A 7,619-nucleotide genomic window follows, 5' to 3' on the forward strand; every position below is an offset into this window, starting at 1 on the left:
ATCGCGGTGTGGTGCGCATTGTATGGGTGTGTGTTACATTACATTCACTAGTAGGAGTGAGAAAAACATCACGGGGTGGTGCGCATTGTATGGGTGTGTGTTACATTACATTAACTAGTAGGAGTGAGAAAAACATCACGGGGTGGTGTGAATCGGAGGGTCTGAATTAGGATAGGCGGTGAGCGGCAATGTGGGATGGAGAAAAGCACCGCGGGTTGGTGAGCATGGGGAGGTCAGGGAACATGCAGTGGCAATGTAGGATAGGTTTCTGAAAAACATCGCGGGGTGGTGCGCATTGTATGGGTGTGTGTTACATTACATTCACTAGTAGGAGTGAGACAAACATCACGGGGTGGTGTGAATCGGAGGGTCTGAATTAGGATAGGCAGTGAGTGGCAATGTAGGATGGAGAAAAGCACCGCGGGGTGGTCAGGATGGGGAGGTCAGGGAACATGCAGTGGCAATGTAGGAGAGGTTTCTGAAAAACATCGCGGGGTGGTGCGCTTTGTATGGGTGTGTGTTACATTACATTCACTAGTAGGAGTGAGAAAAACATCACGGTGTGGTGCGTATTGTATGGGTGTGTGTTACATTACATTCACTAGTAGGAGTGAGAAAAACATCACAGGGTGGTGCGCATTGTATGGGTGTGTGTTACATTACATTCACTAGTAGGAGTGAGAAAAACATCACGGGGTGGTGTGAATCGGAGGGTCTGAATTAGGATAGGCAGTGAGTGGCAATGTAGGATGGAGAAAAGCACCGCGGGGTGGTCAGTATGGGGAGGTCAGGGAACATGCAGTGGCAATGTAGGATAGGTTTCTGAAAAACTTTGCGGGGTGGTGCGCATTGTATGGGTGTGTGTTACATTACATTCACTACTAGGAGTGAGAAAAACATCACGGGGTGGTGTGAATCGGAGGGTCTGAATTAGGATAGGCAGTGAGTGGCCATGTAGGATGGAGAAAAGCACCGCGGGATGGTCAGCATGGGGAGGACAGGGAACATGCACAGGCAATGTAGGATAGGTTTCCGAAAAACATAGCGGTGTGGTGCGCATTGTATGGGTGTGTGTTACATTACATTCACTAGTAGGAGTGAGAAAAACATCACGGGGTGGTTCGCATTGTATGGGTGTGTGTTACATTACATTCACTAGTAGGAGTGAGAAAAACATCACGGGGTGGTGTGAATCGGAGGGTCTGAATTAGTATAGGCAGTGAGTGGCAATGTAGAATGGAGAAAAGCACCGTGGGGTGGTCAGCATGGGGAGGTCAGGGAACATGCAGTGGCAATGTAGGATAGGTTTCTGAAAAACATCGCGGGGTGGTGCGCATTGTATGTGTGTGTGTTACATTCCATTCGCTAGTAGGAGTGAGAAAAACATCACGGGGTGGTGCGCATTGTATGGGTGTGTGTTACATTACATTCACTAGTAGGAGTGAGAAAAACATCACGGTGTGGTGCGCATTGTATGGGTGTGTGTTACGTTACATTCACTAGTAGGAGTGAGAAAAACATCACGGGGTGGTGCGTATTGTATGGGTGTGTGTTACATTACATTCACTAGTAGGAGTTAGAAAATCATCACGGGGTGGTGCGCATTGTATGGGTGTGTGTTACATTACATTCACTAGTAGGAGTGAGAAAAACATCACGGGGTGGTGTGAATCAGAGGGTCTGAATTAGGATAGGCAGTGAGTGGCAATGTAGGATGGAGAAAAGCACCGCGGGGTGGTCAGCATGGGGAGTACAGGGAACATGCAGTTGCAATGTAGGATAGGTTTCCGAAAAACATCGCGCGGTGGTGCGCATTGTATGGGTGTGTGTTACATTACATTCACTAGTAGGAGTGAGAAAAATATCACGGGGTCGTGCGCATTGTATGGGTGTCTGTTACATTACTTTAACTAGTAGGAGTGAGAAAAACATCACGGGGTGGTGTGAATCGGAGGGTCTGAATAAGGATAGGCAGTGAGCGGAAATGTGGGATGGAGAAAAGCACCGCGGGTTGGTGAGCATGGGGAGGTCAGGGAACATGCAGTGGCAATGTAGGATAGGTTTCTGAAAAACATCGTGGGGTGGTGCGCATTGTATGGGTGTGTGTTACATTACATTCACTAGTAGGAGTGAGAAAAACATCACGGGGTGGTGTGAATCGGAGGGTCTGAATTAGGATAGGCAGTGAGTGGCAATGTAGGTCGGAGAAAAGCACAGCGGGGTGGTCAGCATGTGGAGGTCAGGGAACATGCAGTGGCAATGTAGGATAGTTTTCTGAAAAACATCGCGGGATGGTGCGCATTGTATGGGTGTGTGTTACATTACATTCACTAGTAGGAGGGAGAAAAACATCACGGCGTGGTGTGAATCGGTGGGTCTGAATTAGGATAGGCAGTGAGTGGCAATGTAGGATGGAGAAAAGCACCGCGGGGTGGTCGGCATGGGGAGGTCAAGGAACATGCAGTGGCAATGTAGGATAGGTTTCTGAAAAACATCGCGGGGTGGTGCGCAATGTATGGGTGTGTGTTACATTACATTCACTAGTAGGAGTGAGAAAAACATCACGGGGTGGTGTGAATCGTAGGGTCTGAATTAGGATAGGCGGTGAGCGGCAATGTGGGATGGAGAAAAGCACCGCGGGGTGGTCAGCATGGGGAGGTCAGGGAACAGACAGTGGCAATGTAGGATAATTTTCTGAAAAACATCGCAGGGTGGTGCACATTGTGTGGGTGTGTGTTACATTACATTCACTAGTATGATTGAGAAAAACATCACGGGGTGGTGCGTATTGTATGGGTGTATGTTGCATTACATTCACTAGTAGGAGTGAGAAAAACATCACGGAGTGGTGCGCATTGTATGGGTGTGTGTTACATTACATTCACTAGTAGGAGTGAGAAAAACATCACGGGGTGGTGTGAATCAGAGGGTCTGAATTAGGATAGGCAGTGATTGGGAATGTAGGATGGAGAAAAGCACCGCGGGGTGGTCAGCATGGGGAGGACAGGGAACATGCAGTGGCAATGTAGGATAGGTTTCCGAAAAACATCGCGGGGTGGTGCGCATTTTATGGGTGTGTGTTACATTACATTCACTAGTAGGAGTGAGAAAAACATCATGGGGTGGTGTGAATCGGAGGGTATGAATAAGGATAAGCAGTGAGTGGCAATGTAGGATGGAGAAAAGCACCGCTGTGTGGTCAGCATGGGGAGGTCAGGGAGCATGCAGTGGCAATGTAGGATAGGTTTCTGAAAAACATCGCGGGGTCGTGTGCATTGTATGGATGTGTGTTACATTACATTCAATAGTAGGAGTGAGAAAATCATCACGGGGTGGTGCGCATTGTATGGGTGTGTGTTACATTACATCCACTAGTAGGAGTGAGAAAATCATCACGGGGTGGTGCGCATTGGATAGGTGTGTGGTTCATTACATTCACTAGTAGGAGTGAGAAAAACATCACGGGGTGGTGTGAATCGGAGGGTCTGAATTAGGATAGGCAGTGAGTGGCAATGTAGGATGGAGAAAAGCACAGCGGGGTGGTCAGCATGTGGAGGTCAGGGAACATGCAGTGGCAATGTAGGATAGGTTTCTGAAAAACATCACGGGGTGGTACTCATTGTTTGGGTGTTTGTTACATTACATTCACTAGTAGAAGTGAGAAAAACATCACGGGGTGGTGTTAATCGGAGGGTCTGAATTAGGATAGGCAGTGAGTGGCAATGTAGGATGGAGAAAAGCACCGCCGGGTGGTCAGCATGGGGAGGTCAGGGAATAGGCAGTGGCAATGTATGATAATTTTCTGAAAAACATCGCGGGGTGGTGCGCATTGTATGGGTGTGTGTTACATTACATTCACTAGTAAGAGTGAGAAAAACATCACGGGGTGGTGCGCATTGTATGGGTGTGTGTTACATTACATTAACTAGTAGGAGTGAGAAAAACATCACGGGGTGGTGTGAATCGGAGGGTCTGAATTAGGATAGGCAGTGAGCGGCAATGTGGGATGGAGAAAAGCACCGCGGGTTGGTGAGCATGGGGAGGTCAGGGAACATGCAGTGGCAATGTAGGATAGGTTTCTGAAAAACATCGCGGGGTGGTGCGCATTGTATGGGTGTGTGTTACATTACATTCACTAGTAGGAGTGAGAAAAACATCACGGGGTGGTGTGAATCGGAGGGTCTGAATTAGGATAGGCAGTGAGTGGCAATGTAGGATGGAGAAAAGCACCGCGGGGTGGTCAGGATGGGGAGGTCAGGGAACATGCAGTGGCAATGTAGGATAGGTTTCTGAAAAACATCGCGTGTTGGTGCGCATTGTATGGGTGTGTGTTACATTACATTCACTAGTAGGAGTGAGAAAAACATCACGGGGTGGTGCGTATTGTATGGGTGTGTGTTTCATTACATTCACTAGTAGGAGTGAGAAAAACATCACGGGGTGGGGCGCATTGTATGGGTGTGTGTTACATTACATTCACTAGTAGGAGTGAGAAAAACATCACGGGGTGGAGTGAATCGGAGGGTCTGAATTAGGATAGGCAGTGAGTGGCAATGTAGGATGGAGAAAAGCACCGCGGGGGGGTCAGCATGTGGAGGTCAGGGAACAGGCAGTGGCAATGTAGGATAATTTTCTGAAAAACATCGCGGGGTGGTGTGCATTGTGTGGGTGTGTGTTACATTACATTCACTAGTAGGAGTGAGAAAAACATCACGGCGTGGTGCGCATTGTATAGGTGTGTGTTACGTTACATTAACTAGTAGGAGTGAGAAAAACATCACGGGGTGGTGTGAATCGGAGGGTCGGAATTAGGTTAGGCAGTGAGTGGCAATGTGGGATGGAGAAAAGCACCGCGGGGTGGTGAGCATGGGGAGGTCAGGGAACATGCAGTTTCAATGTAGGATAGGTTTCTGAAAAACATCGCGGGGTGGTGCGCATTGTATGGGTGTGTGTTAATATTACATTCACTAGTAGGAGTGAGAAAAACATCACGGGGTGGTGTGAATTGTAGGGTCTGAATTAGGATAGGCAGTGAGTGGCAATGTAGGATGGATAAAAGCAACGCGGGGTGGTCATGATGGGGAAGTCAGGGAACATGCAGTGGCAATGTAGGAAAGGTTTCTGAAACACATCGCGAGGTGGTGCGCATTGTATGGGTGTGTGTTACATTACATTCACTAGTAGGAGTGAGAAAAACATCACGGGGTGGTGAGTATTGTATGGGTGTATGTTACATTACATTCACTAGTAGGAGTGAGAAAAACATCACGGAGTGGTGCGCATTGTATGGGTGTGTGTTACATTACATTCACTAGTAGGAGTGAGAAAAACATCACGGGGTGGTGTGAATCGGAGGGTCTGAATTAGGATATGCAGTAAGTGGCAATGTAGGATGGAGAAAAGCAACGCGGGGTGGTCAGCATGGGGAGGACAGGGAACATGCAGTGGCAATGTAGGATAGGTTTCCGAAAACATCACGGGGTGGTGCGCATTGTATGGGAGTGTGTTACATTACATTCACTAGTAGGAGTGAGAAAAACATCACGGGGTGGTGCGCATTGTATGGGTGTGTGTTACATTACATTCACTAGTAGGAGTGAGAAAAACATCACGGGGTGGTGTGAATCGTAGGGTCTGAATTAGGATAGGCGGTGAGCGGCAATGTGGGATGGAGAAAAGCACCGCGGGGTGGTCAGCATGGGGAGGTCAGGGAACAGACAGTGGCAATGTAGGATAATTTTCTGAAAAACATCGCAGGGTGGTGCACATTGTGTGGGTGTGTGTTACATTACATTCACTAGTATGATTGAGAAAAACATCACGGGGTGGTGCGTATTGTATGGGTGTATGTTACATTACATTCACTAGTAGGAGTGAGAAAAACATCACGGAGTGGTGCGCATTGTATGGGTGTGTGTTACATTACATTCACTAGTAGGAGTGAGAAAAACATCACGGGGTGGTGTGAATCAGAGGGTCTGAATTAGGATAGGCAGTGAGTGGGAATGTAGGATGGAGAAAAGCACCGCGGGGTGGTCAGCATGGGGAGGACAGGGAACATGCAGTGGCAATGTAGGATAGGTTTCCGAAAAACATCGCGGGGTGGTGCGCATTGTATGGGTGTGTGTTACATTACATTCACTAGTAGGAGTGAGAAAAACATCATGGGGTGGTGTGAATCGGAGGGTCTGAATAAGGATAAGCAGTGAGTGGCAATGTAGGATGGAGAAAAGCACCGCTGTGTGGTCAGCATGGGGAGGTCAGGGAGCATGCAGTGGCAATGTAGGATAGGTTTCTGAAAAACATCGCGGGGTCGTGTGCATTGTATGGATGTGTGTTACATTACATTCAATAGTAGGAGTGAGAAAATCATCACGGGGTGGTGCGCATTGTATGGGTGTGTGTTACATTACATCCACTAGTAGGAGTGAGAAAATCATCACGGGGTGGTGCGCATTGGATAGGTGTGTGTTTCATTACATTCACTAGTAGGAGTGAGAAAAACATCACGGGGTGGTGTGAATCGGAGGGTCTGAATTAGGATAGGCAGTGAGTGGCAATGTAGGATGGAGAAAAGCACAGCGGGGTGGTCAGCATGTGGAGGTCAGGGAACATGCAGTGGCAATGTAGGATAGGTTTCTGAAAAACATCGCGGGGTGGTACTCATTGTTTGGGTGTTTGTTACATTACATTCACTAGTAGAAGTGAGAAAAACATCACGGGGTGGTGTTAATCGGAGGGTCTGAATTAGGATAGGCAGTGAGTGGCAATGTAGGATGGAGAAAAGCACCGCCGGGTGGTCAGCATGGGGAGGTCAGGGAATAGGCAGTGGCAATGTATGATAATTTTCTGAAAAACATCGCGGGGTGGTGCGCATTGTATGGGTGTGTGTTACATTACATTCACTAGTAGGAGTGAGAAAAACATCACGGGGTGGTGCGCATTGTATGGGTGTGTGTTACATTACATTAACTAGTAGGAGTGAGAAAAACATCACGGGGTGGTGTGAATCGGAGGGTCTGAATTAGGATAGGCAGTGAGCGGCAATGTGGGATGGAGAAAAGCACCGCGGGTTGGTGAGCATGGGGAGGTCAGGGAACATGCAGTGGCAATGTAGGATAGGTTTCTGAAAAACATCGCGGGGTGGTGCGCATTGTATGGGTGTGTGTTACATTACATTCACTAGTAGGAGTGAGAAAAACATCACGGGGTGGTGTGAATCGTAGGGTCTGAATTAGGATAGGCAGTGAGTGGCAATGTAGGATGGAGAAAAGCACCGCGGGGTGGTCAGGATGGGGAGGTCAGGGAACATGCAGTGGCAATGTAGGATAGGTTTCTGAAAAACATCGCGTGTTGGTGCGCATTGTATGGGTGTGTGTTACATTACATTCACTAGTAGGAGTGAGAAAAACATCACGGGGTGGTGCGTATTGTATGGGTGTGTGTTACATTACATTCACTAGTAGGAGTGAGAAAAACATCACGGGGTGGGGCGCATTGTATGGGTGTGTGTTACATTACATTCACTAGTAGGAGTGAGAAAAACATCACGGGGTGTTGTGAATCGGAGGGTCTGAATTAGGATAGGCAGTGAGTGGCAATGTAGGATGGAGAAAAGC

This window comes from Cavia porcellus, unplaced genomic scaffold (assembly GCF_034190915.1).
Source record: "Cavia porcellus strain 051 isolate PalLab524CR breed Dunkin Hartley unplaced genomic scaffold, mCavPor4.1 scaffold_57, whole genome shotgun sequence".
Taxonomy (NCBI): domain Eukaryota; kingdom Metazoa; phylum Chordata; class Mammalia; order Rodentia; family Caviidae; genus Cavia; species Cavia porcellus.